At 43.5% G+C, this 25376-nt stretch overlaps 2 long non-coding RNA genes across 11 annotated transcripts in view; one reads left to right on the top strand and one right to left on the bottom strand.

Annotated features, from left to right (window-relative positions):
* Positions 1-25376, bottom strand: part of LOC116940475 (uncharacterized) — a 136637-nt gene that overhangs the window by 90809 nt on the left and 20452 nt on the right. The gene's annotated exons all lie outside the window — the stretch shown is intronic.
* LOC116940476 (uncharacterized) overlaps positions 1-25376 on the top strand; it is a 70242-nt gene that overhangs the window by 27187 nt on the left and 17679 nt on the right. Inside the window, exons 1-3 of one of the 6 annotated variants that reach the window (XR_012941337.1) lie at positions 21842-21964; positions 22081-22148; positions 22578-22651. This is a non-coding gene — a long non-coding RNA (uncharacterized LOC116940476). Of the gene's footprint in view, positions 1-21841; positions 21965-21992; positions 22149-22577; positions 22829-25376 lie in introns of those variants that run through there. The other 5 variants (XR_012941339.1, XR_012941340.1, XR_004402552.2 and 2 more) reach the window with 5 other exon arrangements.

Below are 25376 nucleotides of genomic sequence, written 5' to 3'. Positions count from 1 at the left end.
TTTACATTATGATTCTAAATAACTAATATTTATTCGAGAATTGTTTGCATTTTCGTAGAAGTGTTGTTTAAAAAATTCTGCAAAGTAGAATATCACAAGATTAAGCGTTGGATTGTAATGCATACATATCCTGAAGAAAATGTTTGAGTGCATATGAAAAAGACATCGTTTCAAAAAAATAAAAGCGTAGAAATTGCTCCTCAATGTCGGTATTTCACTCGTTCCTGGGCTACAGAATGGCATGGCGTGTTCGCTTTTGGTCGCAGAAATTGCCATGGAGGAAAATGTGGCTCCCTTTTTGTTTTACGACACTTGTTACCTTTAATCTTGCCAAAAAAAAATGTTCGACTTTTTTGTTGTTTAAACCCACGCGGAACTTTTAATGCTCAAAGTTTCAGCGCGGTGTCATCTGAAATGTGGAAATTACATCTCTACCCATATATTTACGAATACTGTCATTTCACGAGTCCAGAGTGTTTACCAGGAGCAAGGGCAGTATTTTCACTGCACTGTCAATATCTTCCCTCTAAAGAGATACCTGCGTAAACGTACCCTGGCCAACAGTATCACCTGGGAAAAACACTTCTCAATGTGACACAATTCTTGTAAAGTGAAACCAACATCATGGTCTTTAGCAGTAAGTGTCAGGTACATGCCCAGATGATCCCTATGTGTCAACAAACCAGCCCTGCCAATTAAAAACGGCCCAAACTAGACGTGTTTAAGTACATTCTATTTTGTTTAACCTGGTGAGAACTCAAGAGACCGGTGACTTCTCAATTGAAAGAATGACCTGGGGCATTCGTCTGCCAGCAAGGGGTGATGATTGACACGTAGCACCCTTAATTGAGTCATTTGCGGTTTATTTTGGCATCTGTCAAACGTCGGCAGTAACGACTGCACGCACGCAACGAACGGCCCACTCTTGTGAATGACGCGAGGCGATCTTCAAGGTCCACCGCGAAGCAGGCGGCGTACATTATTGTGAGTGCACCGCACAGTATTAAATCGGGGTGGCCGCTGGATTCGAACCGTGAACCTGCGCTTACCGCCACACACGGTTGCTGCAGAGATTTAGCCCCCCACACCGTTACTCGCGGGTTTCCGAACGTTGCACAAACGTAGATCTTGGGTGCGGAATTCCTCATACGTAAATGCAAGTGGTGAAGGTGCATGGCTGCGCAGGTGCACTATGCTCGATGCCTCAATATTGCCACTTTGCGTTTGCGCGTAAAATAGATCGAATTTAATTTTCAGAGGTTTTCTTTTCACTTGCAAAGAGAATTGGCGGTGGAAATCAAACGATAGAGTGCTGGACAGTGGGCGAAACGACAGGCTTTAGTAGCCTGTCCATGGGACCGTGACGAATCGTGAGGGAGACGTGTAGGTGGAGCGGCCAATTGCATAGATTCCACGCTTTTTTTCCCAAAGGCGTGGAGCAGGTTGCGCGGCTGTAAAACGCCACCCAAAAACATTCAGGAGCCAAGCTTAAATATTCTGCGGGGGGGGGGGGTGGGGACGGGGGTGGGGAGGGGTGCTGGAGGGGTAATGGGGCCAATGCGAGATATCGATTCAGTCTGGTGTCGTGTATCCAGTCCCCCTTTTGCTAATTCTCAATCAAGACTGCAGAGCCCACACACCGGGTCCCACGGTAACGCGGGACGGCTCTCAACGCTCGCAGACAGAGCCATGTCAGCCCGAGCGAGTCTCCGGGGGGCGGGTTAGGGGTGGGGAGGTACACCGGGGCCTTCATCCATCAACGGGTGGAGAGAGCGAGCGTGCCACGGGCACATCTGACGTGTCTCTGCTTCGACTGCGCCGAACGTGTGCAGGTGTGCGGATCAGCGCCAGCGTTCCCCTGTGGGAAGGGAATTGTCCCCGGGGCTACGGTGGGAAGGAGATTGAGAAACTGAGACGTGCCAGCGCAATCTATTTTAAAAAGCACCGTTCTGGTTCAGAAATAGAATTACGGTTATGCCAATCCAAGACACCTCGTGGATTTTGTAAATTAAACCGTTGTTCAGAGACTGCTTTTAGCTTTAATTATCACTCATTGATAATGTGTTCGGGGAAATATCAACCGACGTATGATGAATGATGTGCCTCCTTTTTTGTTACGCTGATACTCTTCGCGGCTTGTTTTACTTTAATTTACAGATCGCAATTTACAAAAACGAAATAGGATGATTTGTTTTTGAATGGAGGCAAATGTCTTAAATGTCGTCAAATTCACAATATGAAGACCCACAGCAGCCTCTTATAACGTGCTCTTCATTAATTTCCCTGGCTACAAAAAGTAGTATGAAGAACCAAATGCTACTTTACAAATTACATTGAAAAGCGACAAGCATTAAAAACCAATAGCGAATCCTTTTCTTCATTCTCAATTTTGTGTGGATACGTCTAGAGCTGTCACATTATGACAGCAGGCTAGACATTCGATTTAAATTGTACAAAAAATATATATATATGACCGACATGTCATTTGGGTAATTGGAAGTAAAATAATTAAATAACCCTGCCAAATGGCAGCCGTGACAAATTTGCCCTAAAAAAATCTAAACGGAGCGAGAACTGAGGCGGCGGGGGTGGGGGGGCATGATGCCTGATAACGAAGGAGAAACTTCAAGTGGAGTGCAGAGTGTGGGGCAGAGTGCTTCGGTTACGAGGCGGAAAGAGTAGGACTTTTTTTGGCAAAGTGAGGAGTTGCCAGGCTCTCTGGAGATGAGCGTTGGCCGCATGGCCAAGAAAGCGGCCGGGTTTTCTTATTCAGTCGCCACTGACTTGAGGTCACCAATACGTTTTGTGCTGCCCCCTTTGGGTACTCAGAAGGCCGGGGGGGTGGGGGAGGTGCTGGGCAGAGGCCTTGAGTTATAGGGCGCATTTAGTGGCCAGTGTTTTATGAGATGGGGTACTTCATCACAAACACCAATCTCCTCAGCAACATCGTCGCCACGTGGGGTAACCAAGCCCTCTCGTGCAAATTCTTTGGAAGAAAAAAAAACGACTGGGAATTATAAAAAACCGAAATGAAAATTAGAACGCAATGTGAATCCTACTGCCGAGTGTGAATGCTGTCTAAAAATGTAGCGATGTATAAACGGTAGTAGTTGTTCAATAAAATGTGATAATTTTTGGTCATACACTGTAATGAGTAAAAACTGTAATTATGGGCTTTGTAAAGAGTTAATATAAATAAATAAAATAATGTTATGAACGAAATATTTAATACTACATTACAAGAGTTTAGGGCTGTGTGTTTTGCTGCATTTATTTATACATTTTATTTCAGATGAGTAAGATAAAAGTAGATCATATTCTGAGGTTTGTGCAAAAGGAGTCTTGCTTCAAAAATTATCTAGAATAGTTTTGTCTAAATGCCAGGGTTTTAAATGCAGGGGAAAAGCCAACCCTATATATTGACGTGGCAGTCAGTGAAACATCAAAGGGAAATATGTGACCGCTTGCATCAAAAGTGTGATGCAGTCATTAAAATAACTAAATGTTTCATGAACAAGAAAATGTTATACATACGCAGCACTGTATATGGTTCCAACGGCTGAAGCACAAATATAACTCCCAGTGTAAAACCAACAGATGGATGGTTCATATTAAAATCATGTCTCCAGCATTTTAGATTCAATTAATTGAATCCTTGATATTCTCTTTTGTATTGGATTTGCATACGCGTAAATACGCACAGAAACACACAATGTACTTTGTACAGACATATACCCACACACCTATAAATAGTTTAATAGAATACAGTGCATACATCGGTGCTCTCTATATATACTGCCACATGGACAACCAATAATCAAAAATACATTTTTGTAAATTAATATGTACCCTTTATAAATGCTATGTTATGTAAATGAGATCAATTTTCAATACAATTCCCAACTAAACATTCCACTATTATTGCCGTGCATGGTGCAGCAGCTGTAATTATGGCACCAATCACCGTGACATGTGTCTGGGGATAAAGAAAACCTGGCCTTCGGGGACCCTGCCTGGCTGGCCTTCACACAACCGCCCACGACTGAGCACCGCCACTCCTCCTTCCTATATTAGGAAGCCACTGGCAGATATGCAACTGTAAAATCGTCCTCGTTGAATACGAATTCCTTCAGATCTGCGTTTTGTGTTCAGTTTGTTGTACTTCCCCCACCTCCGATAAGCACGGTTGGCTCTGTACGGTGCGAAAAAAGTTCAACGTACACTCGACACTGCCATACACACACCGCTGCCCGTAGGCTCAACACTGTCCATAGACTATACACTGCCCGTAGGCTCAACACTGCCCATAGACTAAACACTACCCATAGACTCAACACTGCCCATAGACTCAACACTGCCCGTAGGCTCAACGCTGCCCATAGACCCAACACTGCCCATAGACTCAACACTGCCCGTAGACTCAACACTGCCCATAGACCCAACGCTGCCCGTAGGATCAACACTGCCCATAGACGCAACACTGCCCATAGACTCAACACTGCCCATAGACTCAACACTGCCCATAGACTCAACACTGCCCATAGACTCAGCACTGCCCGTAGGCTCAACGCTGCCCGTGGGCTCAATGCTGTCCGTAGGCTCAATGCTGTCCATAGACTCAACACTCTGCACCTCCGATTAGCACGGTTGGCTATGTACAGTACGCAAGTTCAACGTATGCAAATATATATACACGTCACTCACTGGGAAGAGCCCACGGTAGAGCCATCAGAGCCTGCTGTGTATCTGAAGCTTCGGGGCTGATGCACTGTGTTGATAATATGCTCATGGCCCCCTCATGAATTGTGTTTTGCAAAAATGAATATAATACACGACAGTCTAAGGCCAGTCCGACATATAACAACGACAGTTTTGGCCACTGCCATGTAGGTTTCTTTTTTTTAATCCCAAGAACAACCTATTCGTCAAGTGAAAAGAGTTTAGTATGGAAAGAGGTGAACGATCTTCAATTTACAGAGGATCTGTAACGTGGAGTGGCTGCTGGAGATAGTCCCACACCTAAATGGGACTATCGTTTTTAATAGAAAAAGAACGGATATTACACTGTAACATGATAACAAATGTCATGTTAGCAGCTTCACAAAGTCAAAGAGTCTCCACTTGTTCGCCATCGTTGTCAACGCGTGCCTGGAATCTTCTCCAGGTGATCTCCAGGGATGTTTGTTTGTCAGTTCTTTTGAATCCATTCAGCTCTCCAAGCGTCATCGGAGTTGAACTCATATTGTTGAGGGTTAAGCGGATGGGATCCATGTGGGAGGAAACCAGAGCAATCAGAAAAACCCCCACACAAGTACAGTGAGGGAAAAAAGTATTTGATCCCCTGCTGATTTTGTACGTTTGCCCACTGACAAAGAAATGATCAGTCTATAATTTTAATGGCAGGTTTATTTGAACAGTAAGAGACAGAATAACAACACAAAAATCCAGAAAAACGCATGTCAAAAATGTTATAAATTGATTTGCATTTTAATGAGGGAAATAAGTATTTGACCCCTCTGCAAAACATGACTTAGTACTTGGTGGCAAAACCCTTGTTGGCAATCATAGAGCTCAGACGTTTCTTGTAGTTGGCCACCAGGTTTGCACACATCTCAGGAGGGATTTTGTCCCACTCCTCTTTGCAGATCTTCTCCAAGTCATTAAGATTTCGAGGCTGACGTTTGGCAACTCGAATCTTCAGCTCCCTCCACAGATTTTCTATGGGATTAAGGTCTGGAGACTGGCTAGGCCACCCCAGGACCTTAATGTGCTTCTTCTGGAGCCACTCCTTTGTTGCCTTGGCCGTGTGTTTTGGATCATTGTCATGCTGGAATAGCCATCCACGACCCATTTTCAATGCCCCGGCTGAGGGAAGGAGGTTCTCACCCAAGATTTGACGGAACATGGCCCCGTCCATCGTCCCTTTGATGCGGTGAAGTTGTCCTGTCCCCTTAGCAGAAAAACACCCACGAAGCATAATGTTTCCACCTCCATGTTTGACGGTGGGGATGGTGTTCTTGGGGTCATAGGCAGCATTCCTCCTCCTCCAAACACGGTGAGTTGAGTTGATGCCAAAGAGTTCCATTTTGGTCTCATCTGACCACAATACTTTCACTCAGTTGTCCTCTGAATCATTCAGATGTTCATTGGCAAACTTTAGACGGGCATGTATATGTGCTTTCTTGAGCAGGAGGACCTTGCGGGCGCTGCAGGATTTCAGTCATTCACGGCGTAGCGTGTTCCCAATTGTTTTCTTGGTGACTATGGTCCCAGCAGCCTTGAGATCATTGACAAGATCCTCCCGTGTAGTTCTGGGCTGATTCCTCACCGTTCTCATGATCATTGCAACTCCACGAGGTGAGATCTTGCATGGAGCCCCAGGCCGAGGGAGATTGACAGTTCTTTTGTGTTTCTTCTATTTGCGAATAATCGCACCAACTGTTGTCACCTTCTCACCAAGCTGCTTGGCAATGGTCTTGTAGCCCATTCTAGCCTTGTGTAGGTCTACAATCTTGTCTCTGACATCCTTGGAGAGCTCTTTGGTCTTGGCCATGGTGGAGAGTTTGGAATCTGATTGATTGATTGCTTCTGTGGACAGGTGTCTTTTATACAGGTAACAAGTTGAGATTAGGAGCACTCCCTTTAAGAGTGTGCTCCTAATCTCAGCTCGTTACCTGTATAAAAGACACCTGGGAGCCAGACATCTTTCTGATTGAGAGGGGGTCACATACTTTTTCTCCTCATTAAAATGCAAATCAATTTATAACATTTTTGACATGCGTTTTTCTGGATTTTGTTGTTGTTATTCTGTCTCTCACTGTTCAAATAAAACCTACCATTAAAATTATAGACTGATCATTTATTTGTCAGTGGGCAAACGTACAAAATCATCAGGGGATCAAATACTTTTTTCCCTCATTGTAAGGGGAGAACACTCTATCCCGCACAGGTAGGACGGGTGGGAGCCCACACTATTGCTTAATGTGAACGGTTAAGATGCAGGTCAAGTGTAATGGAACAGCTTCGTGGACCACGTTGGGGAGTCCTTCAGTCAGCATCGCCTTGTACTTCATATGTAGCTCAGTATTCAAATAGAAGCTGGTCCTTATCGTATTTAAAGAAGTTATTACCTCAAGTATGAAGATAATTCTAAAGCACTCACAATATAAACAAGCCACCAGAAATTTAAATAAAATAATATAAAGACTGGTTTCATAGAGGAAAAGAAGAACCAATGTTGCTGCTGTGATGTTATAATTTAAAAACGGGCCTTTTATTTTCTCCAATACTACAAAAAGATATCTCTACCCGTTCCAAGCAAATTCGAACATTGCCTCTGATAACATTTATTTCACAAAGGCGATGGCTATAGTAGAGCAGCAAACGCTAGGATAAAACGTGCTTTGTTGTTGGTCTGCAATTTCAAATACAGAAAGCAATACAGACGGCGATGTATATATAAAAAATATATTGTAAACACTCTTATATATCTTGGCAGAAAACTGCATTACTGTCCTGCGATGATTGACAGATTAATTTAGAATAATTAATGCCTTAAACTCGCTCTAACCTGCCAAACACGCTGCAGCAGTTCAACAATATTGCATATGTAGGCATTTAAAAAAAAAGACCAGCTCAAACATAATGATCTGGGCGACTGCACGGCAGCAGAGGCTGTGAATTAATCACATCTGGAGTTCGATTCTGTATGACGAAAACAACAGTGTGTGCACTATTCCATTTGCTACAAGGAAGCAGCACAAAAAAAGTGGTGCATCAGCAATCTTAACAGTGCAAAGAGAATTGGAGCACTTATAAAGGCGGAAAGAAAATCGAATCTATTTCACTTTCAAAAACTTCTGTGTGGCTTGTTTGTGAAATATGTGGCTTGGACTAAAGTATAAAGGATTACAAGTGCAGCAGCATATTGATACATTGAGGTTCGCCATACTTCTTTCTCCGAATCCCTGGAAGCTATATATATACAAAGAATTCAAGCTCGCCATTGTCAATCCACGAACGGATGGAGTCCTCCTGCACGCCATGTCAGTCATGGGGTGGGGGGGGGGCAATTGTCCATACTTCACCAAGCTGGTAAGACCGAGGAGGAGGGCAGGTCCAGTTACCATAGAACGTGCCACATGATATAGCCATGGCCTGAAAGCGAACTGAGGTTACCGGGATCAAAGCGCAGCACTTTGACCGCGGTAACCACCACTTCGCTCAGATTTCGTGCACAGCAAAACCCCCGATACAGGCGCCCTCCCGTTGTCCGTACTTCCGCTACGACGGCCTCATTGATGGGCAATCCCAATGTGAGTACTGTGGTACCTCGCCACAACGTACTCTAGATTTACAAACTTTACCACTTAGACCCAACATTGTTTGGGTTGCACGGAGACATTCAAGGGCCCAGATGGTGCCCAAGCGTTCGCGTCCCCGACTGGCTCTTTCGTGTGTACACATACTATTCTTTGGTTCTTTAGGTTAAGTCACGTAGATAGAAAATAAAAATTAAATTTAACTAAAAATAACATTAAAAATAAAAAAAACTCACGATGTTTCAATGGCACGTACTCTATGAACATATTTTGTTTCCCCCACATACCATATTTATCGCGACTATTTTCATACAAGTGTAAACCATGTTTAATATAATAAACAACTCGTAATCATACATATAGTATAATGGACAAGGCAATATGTCTAAATATATCAATAATGTACTATTAATTTTCACACCTATGGTTGTTAAATATAAATGCGCAATGGTTTACTGAGCATCCTCTTCGTAGGTTCTGTACCGCGTTACGTTCCATCGTCCCATCTCTTTCCTTCGATTTACATTTGGTTTTCAGGAACGCAAACCTGGGCATAAACCGGGGTATGCCTGCAGTTAGTGGGATTAAAAATAAACAATGAACGTTGCTATCCTCGAGTCGGGCGAATGAGTTATTATGTTTATAATTTAAATAAAGCTTAAACTTGCTTCATGTCTAGTTTGTTTCCCAAGCACATCACACTTGGGAGCTCTGTTGATAATTTTATGTGTTGCGTAGATTGCATTGCATGAGGATGTTCATCAGGTCACCCATATCTGTATATTGTACTGCAATGCATTTTAATAGGATTTGACTAACCAGTGCTGTTTTACACTACAGTATAAAACGGACCTTCAAAAATGTGTTGCCGTATGTGTGTGTGACACCTTCCACTTCTGCAGCATATTTATAATTGAAGCCTCGCACAATAAATTCATATTCGAGATGAATACCGACTTTTAAATCGTCAAATCTAACACAGCTTATTTTGATTATGCAAGGGCTTTCCGCAATTTTATTAAGCAAATACAAATTAGACGGTAAAACAACAAACCTTTATCTTTTTTATTCTCTCCTTTAAAATCAAATATTTAAAAAAAGTCACCGCGAGAGTTGGACGGCAAATTCACCAGATGAAAATCTGCTTATGGGCAATGCGCTTCTCATCTCACTGTGAACAAGTGTTGTACCTTAGTGCGTAGTCATGGGACTCGTGCTTGATGCATGACTCTGAAATTGCCTTATAGTAAACACGTGTGTGCAGTGGGGGGGGGGGGGGCAATGCACCGCCTTCCGTTAATATAGCTGCATTATCTATGTACAAAGAATAGTTGATTTGAGCATCTCAGGGATAATATTCCAAAAGTAAACATTTTGCACAGCTCTGAGAAACATTTTTCAACGCTTGCTATTGCCGATGTGAAGAATGTGAACTGCAATTAAAGCGTTTGAACATTTAATAACGCAAGTTTTTTGGGTCAACGCGTAACTCGGAGCTACATTTGTAAATGAGCAAATGTGTAATTATCGAAATCAATATAAAGTTTTGTTACGTTCACTAAGATAGCATTCAGTCTCGAACAATCATTTTGTATTCACTCTTCAATGGAGTCACGGCGCAGCGTTTCCCTACGCACTACGCCTCTAGGCCACAGCTACTACACACGAGTGGTGAACGATCTCTGATCCAGCCCCATGGGTGGTGCTGCCACTCCCCGCCACACCGAGCGACCGCCGTGGTCTAAAAAAATCCCTCATGTCTGAGATGGCCTGGGGAAGCCCTTCAAGTCACCAGTGAAATTACAATGGACTGTATCTTATTTTTTTTTGTATTTAACCGAGGCTGTCCAAACTTGTTTCTTCTTTTGTATCGCGTTTGGGAGAGATTAAAAAAAAACCGCAACAGGCCAGAATTGTATTGTTACCGTTGGAGCCATTCAACGGCATCGGCCGCTTGCCGAGTGGAGCCTGCTTGTCCCTCCAGAGTACATGTGTTGTGTTGGGCAGTCATCAGTGACATCCTAACGGACACAAATTATTCTCGTGTACACAATACCTCAACATCCTACATTTCATTTGTTCCTGAGAGTACCGACTGCTCTCGCTTGCCATTGTTTTTGCCAATCGATTGGCATGCCTCCTGCCAGGGAAAAAGTTAATCTGATCATGGAATTAATGATTCTCTATACTTCCCAGCTATTGACTGCGCCTCTTGCAAGAATTGTGTGAATAAGTTAATTATGCCCAAATTTAATTAGCAAAATCTACGCGCTAATGCTTTGTATAATATTAAGTTTCCAATTGGTCGTGGTGATGTCTGCAGGAAGGTGCCAATTTGATTAAATGTAATGTATACCCTGAGAGTATCAACACACAACAACTTAAAAAACCGTGAGATTTGCCATGTACAGATGCGAGAAGTATATTGCATTATACTTTCCTCACTTTGATCAATACAATGGAAGTATTCGTCTGCCCTGGATTACATAAAAAAAAGAATCGGGGTAAAAAAACATTCCCATAGTGCCTTTCCGTTCAGCAAAAAAAAAATCCCTTTCCATATTATCATCAAATATTGAATATATATTATATTAAACATATATGTCAAACATTACCATATACCAATAGCACCGGCTTTCCATCTTGGAAGAACATTTTCTGTGCACGGACTTTGTTGATAGAACTAACACTGTTCTGAGGAAGAAAGAAATACATGATCACTTGATGCTTGGCTTTACCAGCACAGTTCCTTTGAACTATGCAGCAAATTTGATGGTGGGAAGGAGGAGTGGGAGGGAGGGAAGCATCCCCTCCTCCCCTCCCCCGTTTTATGGGTAATGAAGCCTGCATCTCACCGTGTCAATTTTCAAGCCCTGTGGTGATGTTTTTCACCATTTGTTATGCTACCGGCCTTCTATTTTGACGAAACATATTGGACTGTTGCCTTTCTGTGGCCCTGTATTGAACAGCTCTCACCGGGACTTCCCAATGCGCTGGAAATATATTTTCTCATTCATCAACATCTGTCACATGCTCAGTGCTGACAATTTATATACAGTTCCAACGTACATTACATCTGCTCCGTGTACACAAGTTCGTGAATCGGACGTAAAAAATAAGCAGTCGGCTTCATAATGTGAAAAGTCGGTGGCAGAATGTACAGTTTTTTGGGTAAGGGGGGATTCCTGCTTTGCACTGGGGCAGAAAGGAAAAAAACTGAATCCACACACCTCACTTAAAAATGTGCATTTGTGCAAATTGCAAATATCACGAACGCGTGCTATGAGCTAACGTACGAACGTGGTAATCACGTGAGTGGTGCGTCGTGGCATTTGGAGTCCCTGCGCTTTGCTTATTGGAAAGCAGGTGGGGGGGGGGGGGTGTACGCTCTGTTGCCTGCATGGCACCAGAAGATACAAAAAGTGCAATCCTTCAAAAGTGACATTTGGGGTGCAGTCTTGAATGTTTTTTTGGCCCACATCACGAATCGTTACACGATGCTCTGGCATTGTGTAATCATGGCATACGATAGATTAAAACTTAACCGTTAATCTATTTTAATTTCACCAGGTAAAGCCCACTGAGCTATATAGCTATTTTTCAGAAGCGACCCGGCCACACATTTCAACGAGGTGGTTTACCATGTGAAAATTTAAAGCAGCCAACTACTCTAAACCCATGTTTCTAAATGTGGAGGAAAAAGCACAAATGACCCGGAGAAAAATCCATGCGTCCACAGGGAGAGAGACATGCAAACTCCAAATATACAGGTGTCAGGGTTGGGATTGAACCCACGATATCCTGTATAACAGGCAAGGTAGTGAACATCTCGCCACCGTGGGGCCCTTCACTTACACCATAGCAAACATGCAAGAAAACACGCAATATGTAATTAACGTAATGTACCAATCAGGTGTAAATATTCCCAAAGCGAATATTAAGATTACACACTGGGAGGCTTGCCAATTGAGTGTATGTTAGGCTATATAGCGCACATATTTGTTTTTTGGGTTAGGCCACATATTGATTTTATACCAATATCCTAATCAATCCTACACCACCTGACAAGATTGTCACGTGTACAAATTCGTGCAAAAGTACTGATCAAATTCTGACCAATAACGTTCTCTGGTGGCTTAAGAATCACACGATAACACTTTGTAACTAAAGCATATCATATTAAACTGTATTTACTTAAATTACTAACACATATATAATAACGTATTTGCCATTGGATGAACATTTGAAATTAAATAATTAGCCTTAAAAGTCGCTGGGAGGAGAAGGTTTAAATCGGTTAGAATGAATAGACACGTGGTGCCGTTTGGTGATGAGGTTCCAAGGGCTTCTTTCCGTCGCCTTGTGAAGCTTGTGCCTCTTACAGCCTACAGGCCGAGTGAGATAAAACACGGAAAGCTTTTTAACTTGTCAAAGCCCCTGATTTAATTTATGTATGCTATCTAAGCATGTATTTACTGTACTTGTGTGTGTGTACTGTTAGCTAGGTTTTTGTTTGTTCAAACCAAGTGATAACACAAATATACAAGGCGCGATCGCTTTAAAAAAAAATTGTCGCAGATATTTTTCATGGAACAATTGGAATGCAAGAAAAAAGCACGTCTTGCATCAAAATTATACATTAAAAAACAATAAGGTCTATTTAACTTTCGTAAATTAGTTGTCTTATCTTTCTCCAACATGCATGTGAATAATGATAAATAAATTACGATAATTTACAGCCCTTTGTAAATTCATCGCTGAATTAATGCGAATGCGTCCCGATGGTGGTATCGGTCATGGGGGTTGAGTAGGCCGAATTTACTTTGCAATGCCGGCCAGTGTGGGTAGGTGCAGGGTGTGGGTCTGGACCGGGTTCAGATATCACTCGTGGCTGATGCGAGCCGTGGCCGAAAATTAAACTCAAATCGCCAAGTTAATAGGTCAGCGTGAATCTACTGCATCATCATAATAATTACAGCTTATATAGTGCCTTCCATCATACAATCTCAAGCTGCTTTACATCAACAGCAATTGGGGGGGGGGGGGTGGCTATAATTAAATGCTTTCTGGAAAGAGGAATTATTTTAGATGGGACTTGAAGGTTTTCACCAAACTGGACTCCTTTGACGGCCTTTGGCAGAGAGTTTCAGGGTTTAGTTTCCACAGAAGCAAGGGCCCAATCGTTCCTGGACTTAATACACCGTACAACTGTGTCACGTCTATCTCCAAATTACATAAAATCCGGCTGATCTTGTCAGCTCTAGCTGGAGAAGTCTGGTCAAAAAATACCCGTGACCTGCATGGCATGGTGAGGCCTTGATCCCTAAATGTATGACAGAATAACTGCACGCGTAAAAATACATTATACATTATATTTGAGCAGGTTAATTTGTTGTGTTAATTACATTTTTATGCATTGCAGGGTCGAAACGAATCCCATTACAGAGTTTATCACAAAAATAACTACACTTTTATAAACGTGGAGTTCTTATATATGCAACCTTCATATACCTCTGTTTAACACGTATTCATATGTTGTATACGTCTCATGTCCACAACCCCAACCTATTTATAATCTCACATAGGTTCGTGTGATTTCTAACGTGCAGGTGAGTCCTTTATATTAATAACCTCTGGCTAAACAGTATATGGTAACAGCATACTGCCTTTGAATGTTCCTTTGAAGTTGACTCATATTGTGAGCTGGCTCTGCTTTAGACAGTCATCCGAATGCACACGACAGAATGTGTAAGACCATCAAAGTGAATTTCTTGAGCCCACGCAACATTTGGTGAGAAATTGGATGTTGACAAAGCGCATCTTTGACGGTGTGTGCTTCAAGTTTTAGCTGCCCTGGCATGACAGAGTTATCTCCTCGTTCTGAAATAAAAATGTTTATAGGCAACAGCATCGGCATGACAGCCAGTGTTAGCCACAATATTCTCAGCCACTACCCACAGTCGTGATTTACAGTATTGGACATCCACAATATAAAAAAACACATATACATACAAATGGCAATTGAAGTCGTATTATTTGTGTAGGTGGAAATGAGCGTGTGTTATTTTAATGAGATCGGTTTAAAAAAAAATACGATGATGATTTGCGTAATTATGTATCAAATGTTAACAAATAAGGACCACTTTGTAGGAAGTCATTTGCGGCAGTCCGTTAGATGGACTCGTGGACTCGTCTCTACCATTCCAAAAACGTGGAGTATCCACCACTGGCTTAGGGCTGGCTGTCAACGGAGATGAGAATGACACTTTCCCCATAACAACACTCCACTGTGAATGGATGTGTTGTTGACGAGAGTGTGCTGGGGTTTTGCAATGTGTTCGTGAACCACTGCCAATGCAACGTCACCGAATAATCTTGAGTCTTGGGGAAAAGTGCTTTTGTGCGCTATTTGAAAATGAAGTAATTTCCCCTCTGACGCCAAATACGCAGGCGTCTTCTGAAAATTGCACGCGGCAATTGGCATGGGGTCTCTTCTTTAAAGAAATGAGCTGGCCGGCTGCTCGAATGTGGCTCCGGTTCCTCGCAAACCGCCTCAGTGTTAAGTAACGTACACATTGGCACTGAGGCTATTTAGTCACTCAATATGGATTGCTGAGACAGCGATGATAAAAGTGATGCACGCTTACACGAGTATGCATCGTTTATAGCATGCATTCTCATCGTTAGCAGGAGGCCTTCATTTCACGAATCACTTTGAATGTAGATCACCATCCCTGGATCGAGGTGTGTAGGGCCTAATGCACACGCCGCATTGCACACAAGCTCCAGTCCGGATAAGCATGTCAACACAGCCGTGAATACGTACAGTTTGTTTTTAATTACTTTTGAATTTTAATTACCGTGTGGACCTGTGCAAACAACAGAGATTTGGTGGGAATCAGGGGAGCCTCCTGTAAGTTAATTCGATGTGCGCAAGTGTTGTGTGCCAGTAGGTGTTGTGGGGAGCGGTGGTGTAGCGGTTAGCGCTACGCTGCGCTACGAACCTGGCGACCCGAGTTCGATTCCCGCTTACGGCCAACGTCAGTGTCGATCATCCTAACCGGTCCTGAGCCTCATTCCCTAGGTCGACTCGGCCTCAAATGAGTACCTGGTGCGATGTGTTAAACATCACCACTAGGGAGACAAAGGCGGCCGGGCGTGGTGCTGGCCACCCACCCCATCGTGTGCCGTTCTAGCCTTCGCTAACAGCACTTGCCCTAACAGTCTGCTAAGGCTACACGGGGAATATTTGTATTGGTGGGACAAAGGCCCCCTGTTGTAACCTTACAAACTGTTGGGGCGAGTGCTGTGAGCGTGCACTCATGAAGGGCAGAAGGAAGCCAAAGTCACTGTGGTCGTGACTCGGGTTCAACTCCTTGCCAAAGCTAATAGAACATTACCGATTATCTGAACGGGTGCTAGGTCTCGCCTAGGTCTACTCAGCCTTAAATGAGTTCCGGATCGCTGGTTGTAACCCTTAGTGGGGAGACAAAGGGGGTGCCAGGTACGGTGAAAAAGATGTTCAGTACTCATCGGCTTCCCACAGTGTGAAGATTCTGATTCTTGTTCAACTCAATTTGTACTCCAGCCTTCATATGAGGTGCTCGCTAACAAAACTTGCTCCAGGTATATCAAGGCGACAAACTGGGTGTGATCATGTTGCTTGTGCGTTAGGGTTGCTGCATCCTGGAAAGGCTCTCTAACAATGGCAGAATAGGAGAGAGAGAGACATTTCAATGCATCGTGAGCAGTATATTACCCAGCTGACGAAAAACCGTGACTCTTATTAATGTCCCGGGAAAACGTAATACATTTCCCAAGACGGCAGCTACCTCACAGAGAGTATGTCACGGGGAAAAGCAGGACAGGTTGGCAGAGCAACGTGCACGTGTGGTTAATGACGTCTCGGAATGTGATGAGATAACTTTTGCAAAAAGCACACTTACGGAACACATTCCTGTTCATATGCAGACGCTTCATTTTTTTTATTAATGCGGAACCTACGCATGCATACATTGCGCAACTCCACAGCTGCTGTATTATTGTCTTGGCGTAATTTTGTCAAATATTGACAATGTAAAACAGACACACCATTTATGCCTAATTGAATGCGACTTTGCTGGCGTTGGAGTGCGATGCTATGCAAATATACACAGAAAGAGCCTGCGACGCACGAGCTAATTTGGCGTACATCGCACACATGAGCGCTCATGTCTGTGTTGCTGCTGCACGTCGAGCCGCCGTGCTCTCACTCTGTTCTACCTGGGTGCCCTTTAACTACATTAGCCCTAATTAATCTAATTAGCAAGCATCTGATGACATCTATCAAACAAAACCGGCAACCCAGGCTTCTTCTCGGGATACGACCGTTAGGATTAAAATAGGGCAACATAGCTGGCTAACGTGTGCATTACTTGAAAGACAAGTCTATTTTTACATTCGAATATGCATTGCGCAATGCTCATCCACGTTGTTGGTTGGAATGCAGTTGTGAAAATAATTATTCTTCTTTCGTGCAGATCAGGCTCCGTAGGAACAACAAACCACACATATGCATTCCCACCAATCAGTGCTCACCATATGTTCCTCATTTTATAATGAGTTAAGTCGAGCCCTGATTATGATTTTAAATCACGAGCTCGGTGTTCTATTAACCACATTATTACAGCCATTGTAATCGTTCCAAAGAGCATCGGTTTTTTTCGCGTGAGCCCAAGGTGTTCAAGAGAGTTGGACATTATAGGAAGATGGATTTTAAATATCTAGTGCCTGCCTCGTGATGATGTACTACAGCTCAAAGAAGATCCCATCTACAACAACACAAACAAAGCCCTAAATATGGCGACTAAAAAGTGTATCTTTGGTCCCTCTCCAAAGCATCACTTTGTACGCGTTAAAGGAGTCTGTCAGTGACGTGGAAACCGATGTTGCTGTGCAGGGGATGGAGACACGGGGGTGGTGCACGAGCCGAGTCGGTGTGCAACGCCGGCAATCCTGCGTACTGAAGGCACGGCGGGAACGACAGTAATGTGCTATTCACGGTTATGCATGGATGTATTTAACGACCGGAAACAGGAAGACTTCGTCACCATTCTGGCTGTCGCCTGATGAAGCTGGTTGTTGTTGTTGTTGTTATCGCCGGCGAAACATCGCAAGTACTCAAAACTATAAATCTCGTAGGTTTACTCTCCAACACGCCCGGCGTGCTGAAGAAGTAACTAATTGTCAAGTTTGTTTACGTGGCAAACCTTACTAATTGGCTTTGTCCGGTGTTGGTGGTGGGTTAACGACACATTTATATTTACGCGATCTAACCCCAAAAAACCTTTATTATTAATAATATTGGTCGCGAAAACCTACGTGTTAAATGTATGTATGTTGAACTTCTTTCGCACCGTACATAGCCAACCGTGTTAATCGGAGGTGCAGGGGGAAGGACAATAAACTAAATTTAAACATATCTTTGCTGGCATCTTGCTAGCATACAAGATAATGTATATATAGTTAATATATGGCCTGTCATTTAGATACATTTCTGATCAATTACTGTGGACTAGAACTAAATACCCATCATTCTTAAGTTCCATATACATGCACGCATTACAGTATTGTGTGTAGAGAGTTGGACATTATAGGAAGATGGATGCGCAGACACACAAGTGTCAGTAGAATGCATAAATGCATCGTGCTTTTTTCCAGGATCGTCCACTTATTTTACGCACCAGTCTCTAACCTCGCGCGCGGCTATAGCCAGGAAATTGTGGGTTAATCACCATATATCTAAACTAAACTTTTTATTTTACCAAGTAGGGCCCACTGAGCAAAATAGCTCTTTTTTCAGAAGCAACCTGGCCACAGGTTGCTTCTGAAAAAAGTGGCTTAATCATGTGGAAATGTATTGCAGCCAAATACTCTAAACACGTGATGTTTATTATAAATGTGGAGGGGAAAAACCGGAGGACCCGGAGAAAAATCCACACAACCACGGCGAGAGAGACAGAGAGAACACGCAAAGTCCACATACACAGCAGGCATCAAGGTCGAGATCGAACCCACGACCTCCTTGCATAGCAGGCGAGGTAGTTGACGCCTCCGAGCCAGCCTACGGTATCGTACATCAGAGCAACCAGCGACTCCCCAGCGTGCAGAGAGCATCGCGCACTGAGCAGAGCCTCATCAGGGCACTGGGCGACTAGACAGTGGAGCCGTGATGCGGGAAGCGTTCCCGCAGAGCGGGGTAGGGGTGGTACCGTGGCGGGAGGGTGGTCCGGTACACGGTGAAGCAGCCAAGGACGGCAGTGCAATTGTAACAAAAAATGTTTTACAAAATAAGGCGATGTTCCTCCCGTTGTTTGCCCATTATGGGGGAGGGGGAGCAAGAGGCGGCGGTGACGCTACATTGCACAGATATTACGGCGCGCCTTCCACGTCGCGGCACGTGAAGTGGCCCTCATTACCCCGGGGGGTGGGTGGGGAGGTGCTTTTCTCTCTTCCAGTTGGGCGATTCCTCAACCCCCTCCGACAAGATCGCTAACCGGAGTTATTTCCCCGTCCCTTTCGACGCAATGGCTGAAAGGGGGAAACTGTTCTTTAACTCACTCGCTCGGCGTTCCCGCACGGTAACCTTCCCCTGTCCTCCGACCCCTTCTTAACTCTCACCCCATTAAGTCCTCTGTCTCTTTTCCCATCTCTTACCCCTCTCTCCCAATGACTCCTGTCCCTCTCTGCCCCAATCCATTATTTGCCTCTCACCTCTGTTAGCCTTCACTCGTTCCTGCACACTCCAAACATCACCCCATCCCTCCCTCCCTTCCCAATCCCCGCCAGTACCTTCAGTGTCGTATATCTTTAGCCTGTTCAACACTGCTATGTGTAGGTGGAAAAAAATACGTTTTAATCGACAGTACTTCATTGCACACGATTGCACACTCATATCGTGTGCACATTTACGATGACTCATTAAATGATAAATTATTGTATACGTGTATTAAATGATGTATTTCAATAATTGCACATTCATCTTGCCATCATTTCACGTATATAATTTCACGAATTACACAATTACTTTGCATGAATGATAGAACTCCACTTATCTGTGGTGATGTGGGGCGAGTGTGGAGGTGAACAATCCTTTAATCGACAGAGTTAGCTGCAAAATGACTCCTTGACTTAAAGCTTTCGTGACTGCAGGAATTCATATTATTTGGGTCTTTCGGTAAAGTCACGTACAGTGAGGGAACAAAGTATTTGATCCCCTGCTGATTTTGTACGTTTGCCCACTGACAAAGAAATGATCAGTCTATAATTTTAATGGTAGGTTTATTTGAACAGTGAGAGACAGAATAACAACAACAAAATCCAGAAAAACGCATGTCAAAAATGTTATAAATTGATTTTCATTTTAATGAGGGAAATAAGTATTTGACCCCCTCTCAATCAGAAAGATTTCTGGCTCCCAGGTGTCTTTTATACAGGTAACGAGCTGAGATTTGGAACACACTCAAAGAGAGTGCTCCTAATCTCAGCTTGTTACCTGTATAAAAGACACCTGTCCACAGAAGCAATCAATCAATCAGATTCCAAACTCTCCACCATGGCCAAGACCAAAGAGCTCTCCAAAGATGTCAGGGACAAGATTGTAGACCTACACAAGGCTGGAATGGGCTACAAGACCATTGCCAATCAGCTTGGTGAGAAGGTGACAAACGTTGGTGCGATTATTCGCAAATGGAAGAAACACAAAAGAACTGTCAATCTCCCTCGGCCTGGGGCTCCATGAAAGATCTCACCTCGTGGAGTTGCAATGATCATGAGAATGCTGAAGAATCAGCCCAGAACTACACGGGAGGATCTTGTCAATGATCTCAAGGCAGCTGGGATCATAGTCACCAAGAAAACAATTGGTAACACACTACGCCGTGAAGGACTGAAATCCTCCAGCGCCTGCAAGGTCCCCCTGCTCAAGAAAGCACATATACATGCCCGTCTGAAGTTTGCCAATGAACATCTGAATGATTCAGAGGACAACTGGGTGAAAGTGTTGTGGTCAGATGAGACCAAAATGGAACTCTTTGGCATCAACTCAACTCGCCGTGTTTGGAGGAAGAGGAATGCTGCCTATGACCCCAAGAACACCATCCCCACCGTCAAACATGGAGGTGGAAACATTATGCTTTGGGGGTGTTTTCTGCTAAGGGGACAGGACAACTTCACCGCATCAAAGGGACGATGGACGGGGCCATGTACCGTCAAATCTTGGGTGAGAACCTCCTTCCCTCAGCCAGGGCATTGAAAATGGGTCGTGGATGGGTATTCCAGCATGACAATGACCCAAAACACACGGCCAAGGCAACAAAGGAGTGGCTCAAGAAGAAGCACATTAAGGTCCTGGAGTGGCCTATCCAGTCTCCAGACCTTAATCCCATAGAAAATCTGTGGAGGGGGCTGAAGGTTTGAGTTGCCAAACGTCAGCCTCGAAACCTTAATGACTTGGAGAAGATCTGCAAAGAGGAGTGGGACAAAATCCCTCCTGAGATGTGTGCAAACCTGGTGGCCAACTACAAGAAACGTCTGACCTCTGTGATTGCCAACAAGGGTTTTGCTACCAAGTACTAAGTCATGTTTTGCAGAGGGGTCAAATACTTATTTCCCTCATTAAAATGCAAATCAATTTATAACATTTTTGACATGCGTTTTTCTGGATTTTGTTGTTGTTATTCTGTCTCTCACTGTTCAAATAAACCTACCATTAAAATTATAGACTGATCGTTTCTTTGTCAGTGGGCAAACGTACAAAATCAGCAGGGGATCAAATACTTATTTCCCTCACTGTACGTGACTTTACCGAAAGCCCCAAAGAACAAAAATGACTCCTCTTATCCGCAAACACGCACCGCCGCATAGCGACCTTGACTTGGATGAGTCTTCGACATCTGAAGGAAGCTGTGGCTACTCACACGTCCACTCACACGTCCACTCACACGCTAATGAAGCGAAAGTTTGCGTGGACACTACTTTATCCGAGGAACGTTAGCGGATAAGTAAATGAGAACGGTGCACCAGTTATGGAAAGTAGGATTTGATCGAGATGTTAGTCCCGCCATTCCGCAATGCACGACGTTGAACCTCAGGGATGATGGTAAATGATTAGGAAGAGTAGGGGCGAGGATAACAGGAGATTTGGCCGACCCCCTTGTTACCGCAGATACGGGTAGTAATGGGTAACACGCCCACAGATAAGAGGATGGACTTTTATTCATTCGTGAACGTTGTTTCCGTACATTGCACACCGCGTATTCACGCGCCCCCCGCCCCCTGCCCAAAAATTTCCGCGCTCTTTAAAATTCACCACGACAGCTCTCGTGAGGGCCGAGATTACAAACAAAAAACGTCCGTGATTTTTCTGTTTGTTATTTCCGTGATGCCACAGCGATGGCATGATGCACGCTTCTCGCATGAATATACATGACAAAATACGTCAGCCAGAGAGTGACAACGGCGAGTGGGTGTTAGGGTAGTTGGGGTCGGGGTGGTGGTGGTAGTGAGAGAGACAAACAGGATTGAAGTGGAGGGCAAGGTGGAGGGAGTGCTGGGCCGTCGTCGGGCTTCGGGAACGTCCGGAAAAGGGTGGCAACGGTGGCGAGGTGAGGAGGGAGAGAAATCAGCCGCAGAAAGCACCGAGAGCTACGAGCCATTGTTCGTCTAACGGGCCTGTTGTCTTGTTGACTGTGCTGGAACCTGCTGCCTGTATTTCCGTCAGACGCCGCCGACACTGCAACAACAACAACAAAACGACCCTCCAGATTAATGACGTTACAGAAAAATTGGGTGAGAGAGCTGTGGAGTAGTTGCAGTTGTTTGCATGGTGGAACGTTTTTTCATTTATCCGAAGAAAATTAAGCTGCGATAAGCGCGGTTGTTATTAGTCGTTGGGGCTTTTTTATCGTCTACTTCAGCCAACCTCATTTCCAATCTAATTTTTAAAAACACGTGTGACAATGGCAGATTTGTTTACTAATTAAGTAAGATAATTCCGTGTACAAAATAAGCGAGATTCAATTTTTCTAACGAACGTTAAAAGCGTAAAGCTGTTCTAATAGTTACCCAAGACGTTGTTTGATAGACTATCTAGGGCGCAGGCTTTGTGTGCCAGACAATGCGTGACTGTACGTGTATTACTACAGAAAAAAAAATTAGCCCCCTAGACGTGTGATGTGAATGACAAGTAACCAACTCGAATTGTTTACCCCCTTTCAGTTGGACTACGCCTCGGGCAAGCAGTGAGTACACTCGCTGGACTCAGACCCCGGTGACGGAGGCGCTGGGACTGGGTGAGCCTGCAAATGGCACTCGTTTTAATTTTTTGCACAGAAAGCATTGCGGTGAAGTGACATTCTCTGCATTGGTCTGCATCAGATTAACCCAATGTCATTCCCCTCTGCCTACTATCAGGTTTTCTTTAATATCGCATCCAAGCAGCTTTGCAGCGCATCGGCCGTGTGTCATATGTAAGCCTACACAGAGCACGACTGAATTGTGTTCGGCTTCATCAAACACAACCACAAACATACCATATTTTAGCTGTACCCTTTTCTTTTGAAATCTCAGTTCATCCCACAAAACTGTATCGATCTGTTAAAATAAACAGAAAAATTTGATTCATTGCTGCCATCGGCATTTTCACTTAAGAGTAATGACTCTTTAATAGAATGAAACAATTCTCTTCCGGATATTTGAGCAACAAAAGCATGGAATTGGTCACGTTAAATTATAAGACAACGATGGGGAGTGGCGCTTGCAATGTTAGCACACTGTGCTACGAATCAACGAGAACCTGAGTTTGATTCTCTGCCATGGCTGGCATCATTCACCAGTGATGTCTAAACCAGTGGACATCTAAACCAACCGGTCCTGTGCCCCACCATCACCGGCTGACACTGACGCCCCTGGTGAAGTATGGTCACCATCACCGATTTGTCATGGGGATGTCTTCATTCAGCAGCAGATTGACACAGGGCTGAACATTATAATTATTGTATTATCATGACCGTACAATATATGCGCAATGCAGATCATTTTCAATAATGACTCTGTATCAATACATTTACTGTAATCATTCACTGACCTTTAAAAATTATCCAAATCATGCACCGGATAGAGAGAAAATACAAATTTCAGTTTATAAAATAGGAAGCCATATAACATACTGCAATAATGCAGTCTTCAATATCAATAAACATAGGCCATAATTGACAATCTGCTGGAAAGTTTGCAAAGAAATTGGCCAGAAGGAAAATAGTAAAGAGGGAACATTATGGCTGCATTAGTAAACAGAGCAAGGCCACCCAACCGTAACGCCGGACGGTGAGGCTTATTGACTTCAGACTTAATCTGACGGAACGTGGGCTCTTCTTTCAGAATCAGTTGCTTGAAAATCAGTTCAGAGAGAGAGAGAGAGACCAGTTTTCATGCCACTCTTATAGACCAAAGCAAGTTTGATTTTTTTATGACATGAGCAGGAAATTTGCCTGAAATTGCCGATGACAACCCTGGGTTTTGATCGCATGCCCCTTGTGCCCCGTACACATGGGCCGACGATAAACATGTGCTGTGCCAAATAGATTTATGAAAAACAAAATGCCGAACAGTTTATAAAATACTTAACAGGCAGGAAAATGTTACATCTTTAAAAAAAGATTCGCAAATAATCCTCGTAATTATACTTTAAAAAAGATGCACTGTATCAACAATTACCGTAAAGTACACGCGGAGCTGTTATTAGGAAGGATAACGTGCTAGGAAAATAAGGATAACGTAATTATGAAAAAAATAAGAAATGGTATGTCCTGAAAAACAAATTCAAGGAGGAGAGGGCACTTGGGAAGGAACAAAGTGAGAATGATCTATTATCAGGAAAGATGGTTTTGTGCGTTTGTTCACGTGACAACTTTCTTTATTTGGCTGTGTCAGTGGGAGGTGGGGTGTGTACGAAACACACATTGGCATTTTACTCACGCGATCCGACCCAGAAATCTATTTACTAACCAGGTAAGATGGAGTTTATTTATACTAAATCAACTACGAGGGCAGACTCTATTAAGCCAACTGGACAGGAACGTTTTTCAATTACAACGCCCAAACTTTTAACATCGCATCAATAGATGTGGCTCAATTAAAAGACAAACACACAAGCAATGTGCCACTTAATTTGACCTGCATTAACAATTTATGATAATTAATTTTCTCTGATTTGGTGACATTTTTGTGAAAATAATCATACAGTACTGCCAATATTAGAAAGCAAATTCGGAAAGTGTAATGCAAAGTGCTGCGGTGACATCCACGAATGATAATTATAACATAATAATAATAATAATACAAACACTCCTTGGTAGGATGTCTGTACGAACCTACTTTTTTGTCATGTTCATAAAATCGGGATGTTTTATGAATTGGCACTCGTCTGTTAGCTGTGCCTTAATCACTTAAGAATACCCGATCCACTGCTCAATACAAGTGCCCTGCTATCATTATACCACTCCTCCTGTGTCCTGCAATTTTACATTTGAATGAACGCTTTGTCGTTGTTGGTGGAGCGTTAGGGATTGACAGATGTTGGAGCTCTTATCCCTGGAGATACCCAATTTCATTGCTGTAATTGAGGCACCGGACGTCAGGGAAGGTATCAGGAATTCATCGTTGATGAATTGCGCAGGGTTTACAGATTTTCACACTTCCCACCGCCATAACTCGGAAGGCCTACATCAGCTGAAAAGATAACCTATTTGTATTTCTTTATCAGAGCCACTTCCACGTTTAAACTTCACGCAGAGGAATACAGTATGCGTGTTTGAAAAATTGCCTGCATGTTTCTGTTGATTTTGCAAAACATCACCTGCCTCTAGCGAAAGCGCAAATATCGAGCACACGGTTCCAGCAGCCGCAGTTCGTTTGTTTCTCACGCGCACACACAACAACAACAACAATAACCCGTTTCCGTTACTGTCACTCACCACATCTATTCCACCTAGCCCCGCTTTTACAACCAATGCGAAG

Source organism: Petromyzon marinus, chromosome 9, assembly GCF_048934315.1.
Source record: "Petromyzon marinus isolate PM22_M1 ecotype Great Lakes invasive population chromosome 9, UKy_Petmar_22M1.pri1.0, whole genome shotgun sequence".
Taxonomy (NCBI): Eukaryota; Metazoa; Chordata; class Hyperoartia; order Petromyzontiformes; family Petromyzontidae; genus Petromyzon; species Petromyzon marinus.
Note: the sequence above shows the minus strand (reverse complement) of the source record. Positions and strands in the feature narration are given on the sequence as shown.